Here is a 19,068-nt window from a genome sequence, read left to right as displayed (position 1 = left end):
TGAGGCCATCCAGCCATCTCATCCTCTGTCGTCCCCTTCTCCTCCTGCTCCCAATCCCTCCCAGCTTCAAAGCCTTTTCCAATGAGTCAACTCTTCGCATGAGGTGGCCAAAGTACTGGAGTTTCAGCTTTAGCATCAGTCCTTTCAAAGAACACCCAGGACTGATCTCCTTTAGAATGTGGTTGGATCTCCTTGCAGTCCAAGGGACTCTCAAAAGTCTTCTCCAACACCATAGTTCAAAAACATCAATTCTCTGGCACTCAGATTTCTTCACAGTCCAACTCTCACATCTATACATGACCACTGGAAAAACCATAGCCTTGACAAGATGGACTTTTGTTGGCAAAGTAATGTCTCTGCTTATGAATATGCTATCTAGGTTGGTCATAACTTTTCTTTCAAGGAGTAAGCGTCTTTTGATTTCATGGCTGAAGTCACCATCTACAGTGATTTTGGAACCCCAAAAAATAAAGTCTGACACTGTTTCCACTGTTTCCCCATCTATTTCCCATGAAATGATGGGACCAGATGCCATGATCTTCATTTTCTGAATGTTGAGCTTTAAGCCAACTTTTTGACTCTCCACTTTCACTTTCATCAAGAGGCTTTTGAGTTCCTCTTCACTTTCTGCCATAAGGTTCGGGTCATCTGCATATCTGAGGTTCTTGATATTTCTCCCGGCAATCTTGATTCCAGCTTGTGCTTCTTCCAGCCCAGCGTTTCTCATGATGTACTCTGCATAGAATTTAAATAAGCACGGCGACAATATACAGCTCAGATCATAAACTCCTTAAAGCCAAATTCGGACTTAAATTGAAGAAAGTAGGGAAAACCACTAGACCATTCAGTTATGGCCTAAATCAAATCCCTTATGATGTTACAGTGGGAGTGAGAAATAGATTTAAGGGACTAGATCTGATAGATAGAGTTCATGATGAACTATGGAACGAGGTTCGTGACATTGTACAGGAGACAGGGATCAAGATCATCCCCATGGAAAAGAAATGAAAAAAAGGGAAATGGCTGTCTGGGGAGGCCTTACAAATAGCTGTGAAAAGAAGAGAAGTGAAAAGCAAAGGAGAAAAGGAAAGATATAAGCATCTGAATGTAGAGTCCAAAGAATAGCAAGGAGAAATAAGAAAGCCTTCCTCAGCGATCAATGAAAAGAGATAGAGGAAAAGAACAGAATGGGAAAGACGAGAGATCTCTTCAAGAAAATTAGAGATACCAAGAGAACATTTCAGAGAAGGCAATGACACCCCACTCCAGTACTCTTGCCTGGAAAATCCCACGTACGGAGGAGCCTAGTGTGCTGCAGTCCATGGGGTCGCTGAGAGTTGGACACGACTCAGTGACTTCACTTTCAGTTTTCACTTTCATGCATTGGAGAAGGAAATGGCAACCCACTCGAGTGTTCTTGCCTGCAGAATCCCAGGGATGGCGGAGCATGGTGGGCTGCCGTCTATGGGGTCGCAGAGTCAGACACGACTGAAGCAACTTAGCAGCAGCAGCAAGAGAACATTTCATGCAAAGATGAGCTCGATAAAGGACAGAAATATTAAGAAGAGGTGGCAAGAATACACAGCAGATCTCTACAAAAAAGATCTTCACGACCCAGATAATCACGATGGTGTGATCACTCACCTACAGCCAGACATCCAGGAATGTGAAGTCAAGTGGGCCTTAGAAAGCATCACTACAAACAAAGCTAGTGGAGGTGATGGAATTCCAGTTGAGCTGTTTCAAATCCTGAAAGATGATGCTGTGAAAGTGTGGCACTCAATATGCCAACACATTTGGAAAACTCAGCAGTGGCCATAGGACAGAAAAGGTCAGTTTTCATTCCAATCCCAAAGAAAGGCAATGCCAAAGAATGCTCCATCTACCTCACAATTGCACTCATCTCACACGCTAGTAAAGTAATGCTCAAAATTCTCCAAACCAGGCTTCAGCAATACGTGAACTGTGAACTCTCAGATGTTTAAGTCGGACTTAGAAAAGGCAGAGGCACCAGAGATCAAATTGCCAATATCCTCTGGATCATGGAAAAAGAGAGTTCCAGAAAAACATCTGCTGTATTGACTATGCCAAAGCCTTTGACTGTGTGGATCAGAATAAACTGTGGAAAGTTCTCAATCTTACCTAACTGCTAAATAAATGTTTTTGGATAGCCACATTATCTCACATTTTAAACATTTTCTATAGTAATTCTATTTCACTTAAGTTGAATTTCACTTTGTGGTCTGTTTGAAAGTGCAAATCCCTCAGTTATGTGTAACTCTTTGCGACCCCATGGACTATAGCCTGCCAGGCTCCTCTGACCATGGAATACTTCAGGCAAGAACACTGGAGTGGGTAGCCATGCGCTTCTCCAGGGGATCTTCTTGACTCAGGGATCGAACCCAGGTCTTCTGCATTGTAGGCCGATTCTTCTCTGTCTGAGCCAACAGGGAAACCTGTGGTCTGTTTGTCCAGTTTTAAAAAATTCACAGTGATTACATTCACAGTGATACATTAATACTCAAAACTGTAGTCCTGGGATCTCTTAACAGTGGTGTAGATAAATGTTTCTGAGCCCTGGTCAGACTTTTGCATTGAGGTGAAAGTTCACAAGAAGGAAGAGAAAAGTCTGCTATCTTCCTTTAGTGAGATTAGAGAAAGAATTATTTCTGAAATGAATCTTCTTGCAGGGACTGAGCGAATCCCCATGTCTTTTGGAATTTTTTCCCCAGTCTTCCTCCAACCAAATCATAGTTCATTTTTTCTTTCTAAAGAAATAAAATGGATTGTTTAAGCTATCATTGCTTTTATTCTTGTTTGTTCTCAGGAATTCTCAACTTTCTCATTTTGGGAAGAACTTGATGAGAGAAGGGTAATCAAGGAGGACTTTGCCAGTGTTTCTGTGAGTGTGTGTGTGTGTGTGTGTTTGTAGGCACAATCAATATCTTAGTACTGATTCTTAAAAACAGACATTCTTCTAAAGAAGACATAGATTTCTAAGAGGCACATGAAAATTTTCTTAACATTGCTAATCATCAGGTTTGATGAAAATCAAACCTACAAAGAAATATCACCTAACATCTGTCAAAATGACTATTGTCAAAAACACCACAAAGACAAAGAGAAAATTAATAGCACAAATACCAAATGTTGGTGAGGAGGAAGGAAAAACAGGGAACACTGGTACAGTATTGATGAAATTTTTAATTGGTGGAGGCCCTATAGGAACAGTACAGAGGCTCTTCAAAAAGCTAAGAGTAAAAATACCATATGATTCAGCAATTCCACTCCTGGGTATGTGTCTGAAGAAAATGAAAATATTAATTCAAAAAGATATATGCACCCCAAAGTTCACAGCGGTATTATTTATTATGAACAAGATAGGGAAGCAGCCTAAGTGTCCAAACAGATGAATGAAGTTGTGGTGTATATACACAATACAAGTCTGACTATGGATCAGAAGAGTCCAGGTTCGACTCCTGGCTGGCTCGTAGTGCGCATCATCATTTTGGGGCTTCCCTGGCAGCTTAGCTGGTAAAGAATCTGCCTGCAGTGCAGGGCCCCCCATTTGATTCCTAGGTCGGGAAGATCTGCTGGAGAAGGAATAGGCTACCACCCCCTGTATGCTTGGGCTTCCCTTGGCTCCTCTGGTAAACAATCTGCCTGAAATGTGAGAGACCTGGGTTTGCTCCCTGGGTTGGGAAGATTCCCTGGAGAAGGGAGAGGCTACCCACTCCAGTATTCTGACCTGGAGAATTCCATGCACTGGATAGTCCATGGGGTCTCAAACAGTGGGAAAGGACTGAGCGACTTTCACTTTCACTTTTCATACACAATGGAATATTACTTACCTATAAAATAAAGTGAAATTCTGCCATTTACAACATACCTGGACCTAAAGTGCATTCAGTTCAGTTCAATTCAGTTGCTCCGTCGTGTCTGACTCTCTGCGACCCCATGGATCGCAGCACGCCAGGCCTCCCTGCCCATCACCAACTCCCGGAGTTCACTCAGATTCACGTCCATCGAGTCAGTGATACCATCCAGCCATCTGATCCTCTGTCCTCCCCTTCTCCTCCTGCGCCCAATCCCACCTAGCATCAAAAACTTTCCCAATGAGTCAACTCTTCACATGAGGTGGCCAAAGAACTGGAGTTTCAGCTTTAGCATCATTCCTTCCAAAGAAATCCCAGGGCTGATCTTTAGAATGGACTGGGTTGGATCCCCTTGCAGTCCAAGGGACTCTCAAGAGTCTTCTCCAACACCACAGTTCAAAAGTATCAATACTTTGTTGCTCAGCCTTCTTCACAGTCCAACTCTCACATCCATACATGACCACTGGAAAAACCATAGCCTTGACTAGACGGACCTTAGTCGGCAAAATAATGTCTCTGCTTTTCAACATGCTATCTAGGTTGGTCATAACTTTTCTTCCAAGGAGTAAGCGTCTTTTAATTTCATGGCTGCAGTCACCATCTCTAGTGATTTTGGAACCCAAAACAATAAAGTCTGACACTGTTTCCCCATCTATTTCCCATGCTTATTGAAATAAGTCAGATAATGAAAGACAAATTTGTTATCACTTATATGTGGAATCTAAAAAATAAAACAAAGTTATATAAAAAAGAGACAGAAATCACAGATATAGAGACCAATCCGGTGGTTACAACTGGTGACTGGGAAGCAGCGAGGAATGAGGTATTTATATAGGATTAAGAGATACAAACTACTATGTATAAAATAAATAAGGTACAAAAATATATTGTATACCATGGGCAAATCTACTTGTTGTTTGTAATAACTTTAAATGGACTACTATATATAAAAACATAGGGCTTCCCAGGTGGTGCTAGTGGTAAAGAACCCTCCTGCCAATCCACGAGAGATGTAATAGATGCAGGCTTGAACTCTGGGTGGGGAAGATCCTCTGGAGGAGGGCATGGCAATCCACTCCGGTATTCTTGCCTGGAGAGTCCCATGGACAGAGGAGCCTGGCAGGCTACAGTCCATGGGGTCACAAAGAGTTGGACACAACTGAGCGACTTTCAGTTTCATATTTAAAAAATTGAATATTTGGAATTTAAATACTGAGAAGATCTGCTTGATCCACTTGCCCCCACCCCCACCCCCCACCAATAGCAGAGCCTATGTCTCAAGGGATCCTGGATTCAATGAAAGAGTTCATCATCTTGGTGATAACAGCAAATCTAGCAGAAACAAGGCAACAATGACCTTGGTGGCATAAGAAAGTGAATATCCCTCGGTCATGTCTAACTCTTTGCAACCCCATGCCAGGCTCCTCTGTCCATGAGATTATCCAGGGAGGAACCCTGGAGTGGATTGCCATGCCCTCTTCCAGAGGATCTTACCAACCCAGGGATCGAACCTGCATCTCTTACCTCTCTACTGGACTGGCAGACGGGTTCTTTACCACTAGCGCCACCTGGGAAGCCCTACAGAGATGGTGGAGGCTGGAAATTGCCACTTCTCAAATACAACCAGAGGCAAAGCAGATAAGAGAGCTCAAAATCTTGTCGCCACCTACTGGAAAACAAAGGAAAAGGCTGTCTCAAAATCTGTCATTTAATTTCACAGGCACAGAGAACAATTCTTCAGTGTGAAGCAGGACAGTAAACTATTCAACAGAGAGAAAATGACAATTCTTCAGAGACCAAACTTAAAGTAACAGAATGTGTTGATCTAACTGATAGAGAATTCAGAATAGATCTTGAAGAAACTCGAAGAGATAAGAAACCTAAGAAAAGCAGTTGAATGAGCTCGGAAATAAAATTACAGAACAGAGGAATGCTTTACCAAAAAGGCTGAACCTAAGGAAAAGCCAAACAAATTCCGGAGCTGAAGAACACACACACGCCACACACACACACTCAACGGGGTAAAGAATTCACTAGGAAACATTGAAAATAGAGCAAACCATAGAAAGAGAGAATTTGTAAACTCACAGAAAGAAATCTAAGAATGATACAAGTAGAAGAAGAAACAGAAATATGATACTAAAAAATGAGGAACACTTCTCTGATAGCTCAGTGGTAAAGAATCCCCCAGCGAATACAGGAGACATGAGTTCCGTCCCTGATTCAAGAAGATCCCACATGCCGTGAAGCAACTAACCTTACAGCGAGTGCTCTGCAAGGAGAGGCCACTGCAGTGAGAAGCTCGCATATCGCAACTAGAGCAGACCCCGCTTGTTGCAAACAGAGAAAGCCCATGAGGCGATGAACATCTAGCACAGCCCTGCTGCTGCTGCTGCTAAGTCGCTTCAGTTGTGTCTAGACGGCAGCCCACCAGGCTCCCCTGTCCCTGGGATTCTCCAGGCAAGAACACTGGAGTGGGTTGTCATTTCCTTCTCAGATGCGTGAAAGTGAAAAGTGAAATTCAAGTCGTTCAGTCGTGTCCGACTCGTTGGGAGTCCACGGACTGCAGCCTACCAGGGCTTCTCCGTCCATGGGATTTTCCAGGCAAGAGTACTGCAGTGGGGTGCCATTTCCTTCTCCAGGGGATCTTCCTGACCCAGGGATCGAACCCTGGCCTCCCACATTGTAGGCAGATGCTTTTACCAGGGAAGTCTGAAGAAAGGCAAATTCCAAAGCAAATACATAGTTTCATTAACATAGTTTATGAAAAACATTTTCATAAGAAAAATGCAACGTTTGAGAAAAGTTAAGTTCAGGTGGAAAAAGGTGTCAACATGGCAAAACAGATTTTTAAGAGAAACCTTCTTTTAACTTTGTATAGAGAAGGAAAACATTCTGACACGTGTAGTGTGTTTCCTCCTGCCTCTTAAGGGAGACGTAAACAATGTCTGACACTTGCAGCCTATTTCCTCCGTTTCGAGATCCCTGGCCTTCCTGCCTGTTACCCTCTCAAAAGTCTGCTGACTTTTCACTTTATTGTAACCCAGTAGGCTTCCCAGAAAACAAATTACACACACATAAACACACAACACAAAACCAACCACAACAACAATAACAAAACTTAGACGATCTAATTCTAATCTCATCTGGAAACGACACCCACACAGACACATCTAGAAACAGTCTGACACAAAAGACCGGTTGGTGTTAACACACAAAACTGATTTTACAGCTTCATTATATAAGATCCTAAGGATTATATGTTACATAGTATTAGATGTCATTGCTCAATAAATAACCCTCCTACAGTTTACTCTTCCTCAAACTATTTAGTAAAAGTGTCATTTTGCAACATAGCATCCAGCTTCTGAATGTCAGCATCAGTGAACGACCACTCTGTGATCACCTCTCTAACTGACCACCTGAGTGATTTCAGATTTGTTGAGCCATTTCCTCTAACATGACCTAATAGGACAGACTGGCCAGATTCACCACTTCAGCTGGTGGACACAGGCCAGTAAAGAGCAAGCCAGTGCTGCTGCCTCAAGGGAGTCCTCAGTGTGGGTCTTCACTGGGGTAAAGGGGGTACTTTACTCCTGTATCTGATAGCTCTTTAGTAAGGAAACAAGACAAGTTGGGTGTGTGAAACTGCATTGCTTAGGAAGCCTAAGTTTTCCAAAGGTCTGATTATTTTGAAGAGACTTGAGAATAGCTTCTCAGAGAAGAGCTGAGATAGTGAAAGGGTGATGTTGAATCACGACGCCGGGATTCTTGGCCCCTGGAGGAGAAGAATTCAATCCGGGGACAGAGACGAGGCTTGATCCCTCAGAGCTTTTGTGTAATAAAGTTTTATTAAAGTATAAAGGAGATAGAGAAAGCTTTTGACATTGGCATCAAAAGGGGGCAGAAAGAGTACCCCGCTGCTAGTCTTCAGCTGGATGTTATACAGTCACCAGCAGTCTGTTAATGAAAGAAAGGAATGTCTTCAAACTCAGAATGGCACCAGGCCCCTCACCCATAAGATGCATTTTGGGATAATCTTGGCACCAAATGATTCACCTTGGGCCATAAAATGATTAACTTGAATGTTGAAGAAGGGCAGATCACCATACAAATACTTTCATTTACATAGGTCAGAGGAACAATATCTGAGTATAACGTACTGGTTTAGCAAGAAGGTTCTGAGCCAAAAGGTGGAACCGAGTTGAAGACAGAGTTTGGGGTAAATGCATAGGACATTAGCATAGCTTAAGATAAACATTTCCATAAGAAAAAGGCATTGGTTAACTTCAGGTGAAACCAGGTGTCACTATGGCAACACAGAATTTTAAGAGAAACTTTCTTTTAAATTTGTATAGATACGGAAAAAATATCCCTAGTTTGTTTCCTCCTGCCGCTTAAGTGAGATTAAAATGTCTGACACTTGCAGGCTATTTCCTCCGTTGGAGACCCCTGGCCTTCCTGCCTGTTACCCTCTCATTCCCAGCTTTTCTTTTAGGAGAATTACGTTGTCTAGGGAAAAGAGGCATTGTTTATATTCCATAAGTGTTCCGGAGCTGAGAAGGGGCGTTGTCCCTAAATTGGCGAGGCAACATATTCTCTTAACCCTCATATTGAGGATATCTGATCCAGAGGCCCCAAATAGTAGCTGGAGGAAGTTCCAGCAGTAGCAGGAGTTTGAACAACCATTTGTAACTTAAAAGCTTTCATGCGGCTAGAAACAAATCCAGTTATACAGTTACAGATGCAAGGCAACATAGTCATTAAAACAAGTGAAAATCAAAATTAAAACTCACATTATGTCCATAGTTTATGTGCAACGTGTGGTACCAGTCCATTTTAGGGTTGATAGATGTCATCAGACAAATAAGAGGCATCGCATGTGATTGCTGTCGAAGGTGTTCACAGACTTGGAGAACATCTTTTTCTTGAAGTGGAAAAGTCCACCACGGGAAGCCTTCCACTGATGAAGAGGGGAGTGCTCCACAGACCCAGCAGTTAGACCGATTGTGGAATGCAGCGTAGGAGTGAGCCCGGAACAGGAAGGCATTGTCTTGAGGATCAAACGGCAGACTCAGGATGTCTGGAGTCAGCAGAAGTAAGCTCACATAGGTTATCAGGCCCGTCTGAAAAGTACGAAGTCAGAGCATAGAAAGTAAAGACATAAAAAGATGTCACTTAGTTTTGGTCAGGGTGCCACCTCTTACCTCCACTGTGATGTACCTGCGAATCAATTCCTGGCACTTTGACAGTTGTGGGAGAAGAAAAAATAACCTGGTAAGGGCCTTCCAAGAGGGGCTCGAGGGATGGGCCCCCAGATCCCCAAGTTTTTATGAGGATCTCAGTTCCTGGCTCAAATGGAGGCTTGCTTGACTCAGAGGCACGGTCAGGAGTCCTCTCCAGGAGTTTTGTTAATGTCTGTTGAACAGCTGAGAGCTGAGTTACATAACTAATTAATTCCAAGGCTTCAGGGTCTATAACAATGTCTGTGCATAAGAAAGGCCTTCCATAAATACATTCTAAGGGGGATAGTCCCTCCTTTTTGGGGCAGTTCGAGCCCTCATTAAGGCTATGGGTAGGACTTTAATTCAATTGTCCTGCGTCTCTTGAGTTAATTTGTGCAGATGTCTTTTGATAATGTCATTAGCTTTTTCAACCTTTCCTGAGGATTGGGGTCTCCAGGAACAGTGTAAGTGATACTCTATTCCTAGAGCTTTAGATACCCCCTGAGTGACAGCAGCTTTAAAGGCGGAGCCATTGTCACTCAGAAGGCTTCGTGGCAGCCCAAACCTGGGGATAATTTCATGGATTAAAATCTTTATAACCTCCTTAGCCTGTTTACTACGACAGGGAAAAGCCTCAATCCATCCAGCAAAAGTATGTACCCAAACTCGTAAGCAAGAATATCCATTAGCTTTTGGCATATGAGTAAAATCAATTTCCCAGTCTTCTCCAGGATTCTTTCCACTTCGTTGTAATCCAGATTTTGTTAGCTTTTCAGTCTTTGTGGTATTTTTCTGACAAACCTCACACCTTTGATAATATTTTTTAAAGTTTTCATTACATTTTTACCTTCAAACAAACGAGAAGCCATTTGGTAAGTACTCTCTGCACCCAAATGAAAACTGTGATATTTACTCTTAAGAATTTTCCATTGAGCATTGCCGCGGCCAGCACAAGCAAGAGTCGCACCTGCAAAGGGAGAGAACGGAGCGTCCCCGCGTGGAAAAATAAGAGAGACAAAAGATGGGGTTGAGAGGATCAGACCCACTATGTCTGATGCCTTCCTTTATTAGGCCACGGTATTTATAGGGTAAAGTACGTGACTTAAGACATGTACAAGGTTATTCTTTAATCTCAAAATACAATCACCAGACCCCTACCATTGTGTACAGAATTCAATAAGATAATGTATCTTTTAGGACATGTTGCAGGAACAAGACATCCTGGAGCAAGACGACCTGGAGCCTTAAGGGCTACAAGAATTCTTGAGGGTGGCGGGACAGGGAGCTTAGGACAACGCCTAAGGCTCTGCATACCTGCGGAGCAGCTCCCAGGACTTAACCCTTCACGGGCCGTCCCCCGCAGCTCCCCTCTCTTTATTTTTTAAAAGCTCCATAAGATGTCGGTGTTGCAACATGTTTTTATGTATCAGAATTTTTACATGTAAAACTTCTTTAACAATACTACGAATAAGACAAGGAGCCAGACAAATCACGATAAGCACAACAATCAAAACAGTGCCCATAGTAATTATGCTTCGCCATAGTGATTGCAGGCTAGGGAAGTTAGAAAATAAATTTTGCACAAAATTGTTAACAGCATCAGCAATATTTAAAGTAGCTTTAGGAGAATTTTCAATATCAAGAATTTCCTTATGTAATTGCAATAGATCTAGAGAGACATTAGTATTAAACCAAATTCCTTGTAGATGTTTTTTCACCTTATCCCAAGGAAAGTCAGATGCATTATAAGCCTTTTTAGTAACACAGATCCATTTATAATTAGCATGACATTGAATTTTCATGCGAAAGCTAATGCTCTGAACTTGTTCTCCTAGAACTCTAACCGCATCATATAAAGCTGATAATCTATCTTCTATTTTTCTATCTATATCTTCTTGTGTTCCCATTACTTTAGTAACATTATATGACAAGGAATCTACAGTATGAGCAGCTTGAATGGATTGTGCTAAAGATACAGAAGCAGTAACAGCAGTTGCTATAAGGGTGATTAAGGATACTATACCCAGAATAATCAGGCTCACACTTCTTTCAGTGCGGCTAAGAGTCGTGTTAATGCGTTGTAGCAATTCTAAAGCAGTCTCGTCATACCAAGCTTCAGTTATTTTAACAGGTAACATCACAAAAGCAGGTTGTTTTACTATTAAAACTTGTTCTCCTTTTGCAACACCTCTTATGCAATTGGTAAGTATGCAATTAGAACAATTTAAATGATAAATATTCGATGACAATGTTATTTCCATATGGCCTTGTATCAACATGAATGGGTAAGGGACACAAGCTCGGGGATATAAAAACCCCGTAACTCCTACATTACCATATTTACTCCCACTGATATTGGGTTGTAAATATAGACTATTACCATGACCAAAAGCAGCAAAAAGTTTCCACAGTTCTGTTTGAAATATCTGAGCAGTGTTTACAGAGAGAATGGGTGGATGCTGTCCTCGATATTCAGGAAAATCAGGCTTTCCCCCAGGTGCCCAATCCCATAAAAAAGTGGTATTGGCATTGTTGATGTTGTACACCGACGCAACCCGGGCTCGACATAAAGTCCAAGGAGTGTCTATTCCTATGCGGATGCTTAGATGTTTGTCACAAAACGGAATGTCGAGAGGTCCCGCCCCGTCACGGTGCGATCTTTTTCCGGTTTTTTCATCGATGCCAGAAATAGTCACTCGAGGATATGATATATCAGCTGACACCTGTATACAGTGAGGATGTTGCAATTGATAAGAAAAGCACATAGGATATTGCATAGTAAGACCATAAAAGGAAATATTAGCTTGCTGAGGGGAAATATGAGTATCGGATTTTCCTCCTAAAAGACTTGTGTCGTTGACATAGACAGGCACTATTTCTTTATCCCATCCCACTGATTGAATCATAGGCGGATCAGGAATGTATGCCCAAAAAGCCGTAGCCTCTCCGTTTTGTATCCGCTGTAACAACAATAATAACATGATCAATATATTGGTAGGTGTCGCTGGAGGTTGTGCATGAGCCTCATTCCAAGCATGTCGCATTAACGCTTCAATCTGCCTTTGGGTAGGCAGCTCACTCGTGGGCTCGCTCAATGTCATGCGGCGTATTTGATGTATCAGGGAGTTCCTCCGTCGCACGCACCAGCCTCTCCGGTATCCAGCGCGGCGCTTCAGCATTCTGTGGAAAAACACAAACATGTCCCCGTCCCCATATTAATACAGGGTCTGGCCCATACCACAGATTGGTAAGTGGATCCTTCCATCGTACAAGTGGTTTTTTGCAGGAGGGCCGTTCTCCCCAAAAACGTTGGGCTGCTGAATTGCCTTCTGCGTCTAAAGTTAAAAAGTTTAGAACAAAAAGAGCATGATTTAAGGCGTTATGCGGTGAGGGGCTATACAGTTCATTCCCCTTTTTTTGTTTTAATAATTGATGTTTAAGGCATTGATGGGCTCGTTCCACAATACCTTGTCCCTGTGGATTATATGGAATTCCTGTCTTATGATGAATTTGAAAAGAAAGACAAAAACGTTGGAAAGAACGGCTAGTATAACCGGGTCCATTATCAGTTTTAAGGGTGTGTGGGGTTCCTGAAATAGAAAAGCAAAAAAGCAAATGTTGAATACAATGACGAGTTGATTCTCCAGTATGAAGGGAGGCCATAAGAAAATGGGAAAAAGTGTCGATAGAGACATGAACATTTTTGAGACGCCCAAATTGAGGAATGTGAGTGACATCTGTTTGCCAAAGGTGATTAGGGCGTAAACCTCGAGGGTTAATTCCATATTGAGGGAGAACAAAGAATTGAGGACAGGTAGAGCAAGATTTTACGATTTGTCGTGCAGCTTCACGGGAAATCTTAAATTGCAACCGTAAAGAATGACTATTTTGGTGATGCAAGTTATGAGATTTTTGAGCCGCATCGATAGCTGATTGAAAAAACACCTGTTTAGTAAGAACGTCCGCAATGTGATTGCCTTGTACCAGGGCACCAGGAAGGGTGGAATGTGCACGAATATGTCCAAAAAAACACGGGTATTGACGACGGTGAAGGGCCTGTTGAATTAATGTAAATAAGTTAAGAACGTCAGGAGAGGTTGTGCCAATAATTGGAACAGTTTCAATCATCTGTAAAGCACCGACCACATAGGAACTGTCTGTAAATAAATTGAAAGAAGTGGGTACAGTGAGTAATGCTTGATGGACTGCAAATAATTCTACAACCTGGGCAGAAGAGAAACTGGTATGCATATAATAGGTTTGATGGTTAATAATTAAAGCTGCAGTACCATTAGAAGATCCATCTGTAAATATAAGTGTTGCTTCAGGAATGGGTTGTCGGCGAACTATTTTTGGAAAAATAAAGGCATGAAGGCTAGCAAATTGTAGCAATTTATCAGAAGGATAATGATGAGTAATCTGTCCCGGGTAATTTGCGAAAGCTATAGGCCAATTATCTGAAAATTGAAAAAGCCAATCTTGTTGTTCCAAAGCATAAGGAATACAAACGAAAGGGGGTTCCATACCAAAATATTGGATGGCTTCATGACGTCCTTTTGCTACAACATTTGCAACAAGCTCATAATAAGGAAGCAAATGTTTAGTTGGAGTAGCCGATAGATATATCCATCGCAAAGGCTTATCTTGATAAAGAACCCCTGTAGGTGCTCGTGGGGTGGAAAGTATATACAGACCCCATGATCGTTGGTAATCAAGATAAGTAATCTGTTGTTGTCTAATAGCTTCTTCTATTGATTGTAAGGCCGATCGTGCTTCTAAAGAAAGTGTTCGGGGTGATGCAGGGTCAGAGTCACCTTTAAGGATGTCAAATAATGGTTGCAAGGTGTAAGTGGGTAATTTTAAATAAGGGCGTATCCAATTAATATCTCCCAGGAGCTTTTGAAAATCGTTTAGGGTTTTTAAATGATCAGTCTGTAACTTGACTAATTGAGTACTATAAGCCCGAGGATATAGGGAGAAGCCCAAATAATTATAGGGAAAGTGAGTTTGAATTTTTTCATCAGCTATGACAAGACCATTAAGACTCAAGTGTTGTTTTAGAATAAAAAAAGCTTGATACAATAGATGTTCGTCAGCATGAGCTAATAATATATCATCCATATAATGAACTAAATATAACTGAGGAAAACGCTGACGAACAGGAGCTAACGCTGCGGCAACAAACTTTTGACACAATGTAGGGCTATTAGCCATTCCTTGTGGAAGGACTCTCCATTGATAGCGTTGCATAGGCTCTCTAAAATTAACAGAGGGCAAACTAAAAACAAATCTTTTACAATCTTGGGGTGCAAGAGGAATAGTATAAAAACAATCTTTTAAATCTATAATAATGATAAAGAATTTGTCAGGTATAGCGGAAGGAGTGGGTAGCCCAGGTTGTAGGGCTCCCATATGCATCATTGTTTCATTTACCTTATGAAGGTCTTGTAGTAATCTCCATTTTCCTGATTTCTTTTTAATAACAAAAATTGGGGAATTCCATGCAGAGGTAGAAGGTTCAATATGCCCAAGTCTCAGCTGTTCCTGCACCAGCTGTTGTGCGGCGGAAAGTTTTTCTTGTGTTAGGGGCCACTGATCGACCCATACCGGTTCCTCAGATTTCCAATCAATAGGATCGGCATGTGTCACAGGAGAATCAGAGGTCCCTAGGGAAAACACCCCAAGCCCTTTCGACTTTGATTAGATTTTAAATCAAGGGGTAAAATGATGCCTTGATGTTGTTTGCCTAAACCTTGGTTAGGGAGTAAACCCTGATCTAACATTAAATCTGTTATGGTGGGTGAAGGACTATATAAATATACACCCATTTTACTTAATATATCACGCCCCCACAGATTAACTGGAAGATGGGGCAGAATATAGGGTTTAAATTGGCCTGAATGGCCGTCTTTATCCTTCCAAGTAAGAAGGGACGAACTTTGTTCTGGATTAGTAGTTTGACCAATACCTTGAAGAGTAGAAATGGCTATTTGTTTAGGCCATGTAGTGGGCCAGTGTTTATCAGAAATAACACTAATATCAGCCCCTGTATCAAGCACTCCGCGGAAAAGCTTACCATTGATGTGCAGTTCAAATTCTGGTCGTGCCTCGGTAACATTTTGCACCCAATAGGCGTCAGAGGACCCGAAACCTTTGTCCTGACGATCTCGGTTAATTGTTCTTCCTTGTATAACTAATGGAACTAAAAGGAGTTGAGCTATACGTTGTCCTGCATTAATTACAATAATTTTATGAGGAGCGGAGGCTAATATTTTTATCTCTCCGGTATAATCAGAGTCAATTACACCAGGATGAATAAGTATTCCTTTTAAAGACGCACTGCTACGCCCCAAAAGCAGTCCAGCAGTTCCTGGAGGTAAAGGCCCAAACACCCCTGTAGCAAGGGTTTGAACCCCCATCTCCGGAGTTAATACTGTGTAGGAGGTGGCACAGAGGTCCAATCCCGCGCTGCCTCTTGTGGCTCGATAGAGGTCTGCAATGGTTCTTTGGGAACCTGCAGTGTTGCCCCATAACATTGTTTCGGGGCCAGGGGCTGGCCCCTCACCCAGTTTCCCGAAAGCGGAGGTAAAGGATTACCTTGAACATCCGTCTTAGAACGACAATCTCGGGCCCAATGCTTTCCTTTTTTACATCGTGGGCATGGAGTAGGAGGATTAGCAGGAATTTGTTGCTGTTGTTTTGGGGGGCACATTACAGCCCGATGACCAGGTTGACCACAAACAAAACAACCTGAATTACCTGACTTTTGATATCCTTTCTTGTTCTTGGCTTGTTGCTGAAAAAGTACCTCTTTAATGCCTTTTCCTTGTAAAGCCGCTGCCATGGCAATGCCTTGCATGTAGGAGGGTCCAATGTCAGCACAAATGCGAATAAAATCAGACAGATCTCCTTTCTTTCTATAAGGTCGTAAAGCAGCTTGACAGGCAGAGTTAGCATTTTCAAAAGCCAATTGTTTTGCTAATACCATCCCAGCTTTTTCATCCGACATTATCTTACCTATAGTATCTAAGAGTCGTGCCACAAAGTCCTGATAAGGCTCATCAGGTCCCTGTCGGACTTTTGAAAGATCTTCTGTCTTAGTACTGGAGCTAGGAAGTTTTTTCCATGCCTGTCTGGCTGCGTTTGATATTTGTGGATATGCACCAGGCAAAAAATTAAGTTGAGTATTAGTAGCCTGGAAAGCGCCTTCACCAATTAACATTTCATAGGAGGTTTGTATACCTTGCTGCCGATTAACATCGGCTATGTGGGCACACTGTTCAAAATATTCAGATTTCCATAATAAATAATCTCCCCCCGAAAGACAAGCTCTAGCTATTTGTTTCCAATCATTTGGGGGGTAGATTCTGAGCGCCCAGATTTTCTATCATAGCAATAGTGAATGGAGCGGTAGGACCGTATTGTGAACAAGAGACCTTTAACTCTTTCAATTGCTTGAAAGGCAGTGCTTCATAGAAACGCTGGTTATTATTTTCAAAGACAGGAAAAGCAAGGGAAAAATCGGAGACAACCTCACCAAGTCGTTGTGCTTGTCTCAATGCCTTTTGTAGCGGAGACACCATCTCAGATGGAGGAGGAGGAGGCCCCGGAGGGGGATCGAGACCAGCAACAACGGAAGGAGCATAGGCAGGAGGGAGAGGTGGAGCAGAAGGGGATTTTAAACTGTTACTAGGAAACTTAATTCCTGAGTTCTGCAAAGCAACAGTGAGATTTTTTAAACATTCAACCAAATCATCTTTAGATGTTGACGCCCCCTTTTCTTGTGCCAAAAAACCCCAATCTTCTTGATGGTATTTAGCAGCCTCTTCATCTAACTCCGCCTCATCTGTGGAGGAAAGTGAGTCATCACTATCCGAAAGACACGATAGGTTACAAAACAGAGGGTCACCTTCACTTCCCTTGGGAACATGAAGAGGATTTTCTTCCTGTTTTAACAAGTTTCCTAAACGCTTTAATTCATCATTATCAAAGTCCAAGCAATCACGAATTAGTGTCCAAAAGGATAAAGTTTCTACAGGAACCTTTTCAGGGCCATGTAAAGTATAATGAGTCCGAATTTGTTCCCCTACCTTTTTCCACGTCTCTAAGCTTACCGTGCCTTCTCTGGGGAACCAAGGACAAACTTCTTCAATAAATGAAAGAAAATTGATTAATTTAGGTTTAGAAATAGTAATTCCCCGGTGTTTTAACATTACAGATAGCATATGTACAAAGAGTTGACGACTATGCGTCTGTCCCATATTTATACTCTCAACGATATACCTTACTGCTCCTTCCTTGATAGTCGCTAGTATACTTATATACTCACTCTTTTCGACTTAATATGAGCAGTGGCGAGGAGAAGCTGTCGATCTCGAGCCCCACATTGGGCGCCACCTGCCACGGCCAGCACAAGCAAGAGTCGCACCTGCAAAGGGAGAGAACGGAGCGTCCCCGCGTGGAAAAATAAGAGAGACAAAAGATGGGGTTGAGAGGATCAGACCCACTATGTCTGATGCCTTCCTTTATTAGGCCACGGTATTTATAGGGTAAAGTACGTGACTTAAGACATGTACAAGGTTATTCTTTAATCTCAAAATACAATCACCAGACCCCTACCATTGTGTACAGAATTCAATAAGATAATGTATCTTTTAGGACATGTTGCAGGAACAAGACATCCTGGAGCAAGACGACCTGGAGCCTTAAGGGCTACAAGAATTCTTGAGGGTGGCGGGACAGGGAGCTTAGGACGACGCCTAAGGCTCTGCATACCTGCGGAGCAGCTCCCAGGACTTAACCCTTCACGGGCCGTCCCCCGCAGAGCATTTTCAGGAATTATTAATCATCCATCCTCAGACTGTAACCATCCTTTATCATGTAACCATCCTTTATCAGTAATCTTTGCTCCTCTTTTTTCATATCTTTCTAATTCTTCCTCAGTATATTCTGGTTCTTCCTGTTCCACAGGACCTGTCCAGATCAAAGGCATCTGCAGTGAAGGGGTTTCCTAAAGAGTCGCTTTTCTGGCCTGACAGTCAGCCAGCTGATTACCTTCAGCTACTTTACTCCCCTCTCTGCTGTGCCCTTTGCAATGCTTAACAACTACTTCTTTAGGACAATATATAGCAGTTAAAAGTCTCTCTCTCTCTGAAATGCTTAATAGGTTCTCCTGTTGCCATTTTAAACCATCTTTCTTTCCATACTGCAGCATGAGCATGTAAAGTCAAATAAGCATACTTAGAATCTGTGTAGATATTTACCCGCTGCCCTTTGCTTAACTCTAGAACTTGGGTCAGAGCCACAAGCTCCACTAACTGGGCACTGATTCCCTGGGGGAGAGATTTTGCTTCCAAAACCTGTTCAGCAATCACCAGGGCATAACCTGCTTTATGCTTTCCATCCCGAAGAAAAGAACTGCTATCTGTAAATATTTCCATGTCAGGATTGTCTAATGGGGTATCCATTAGATCTTCCCGAGCTGCCTAGTTTAAAGTTAGGAATTGAGAACAATCGTGATCAGGTGTTTCATTTTCCTTCTCAGGAAGCAAAGTGGCAGGGTTTAAATTTCCACAAACTTGAAGCTTAGTTACTGGTCCTTCTAACAACAAGGACTGATATTTCAAATCCTGAAAGTTGATGCTATGAAAGTGCTGCACTCAATATGCCAACAAATTTGGAAAACTCAGCAGTGGCCACAGGACTGGAAAAGGTCAGTTTTTATTCCAATCCCAAAGAAAGGCAATGTAAAAGAATGCTCAAACTACCACACAATGGCACTCATCTCACATGCTACTAAAGTAATGCTCAAAATTCTCCAAGCCAGGCTTCAGCAATATGTGAACCGTGAACTTCCTGATGATCAAGCTGGTTTTAGAAAAGGCAGAGGAACCAGAGATCAAATTGCCAACATCCACTGGATCATGGAAAAAGCAAGAGAGTTCCAGAAAAACATCTATTTCTGCTTT

The sequence above is a fragment of the Capricornis sumatraensis genome, chromosome 16 (assembly GCF_032405125.1).
Source record: "Capricornis sumatraensis isolate serow.1 chromosome 16, serow.2, whole genome shotgun sequence".
NCBI lineage: Eukaryota > Metazoa > Chordata > Mammalia > Artiodactyla > Bovidae > Capricornis > Capricornis sumatraensis.
The sequence above is the reverse complement of the archived record's forward strand: the minus strand, read 5'-3'. Positions refer to the sequence as shown.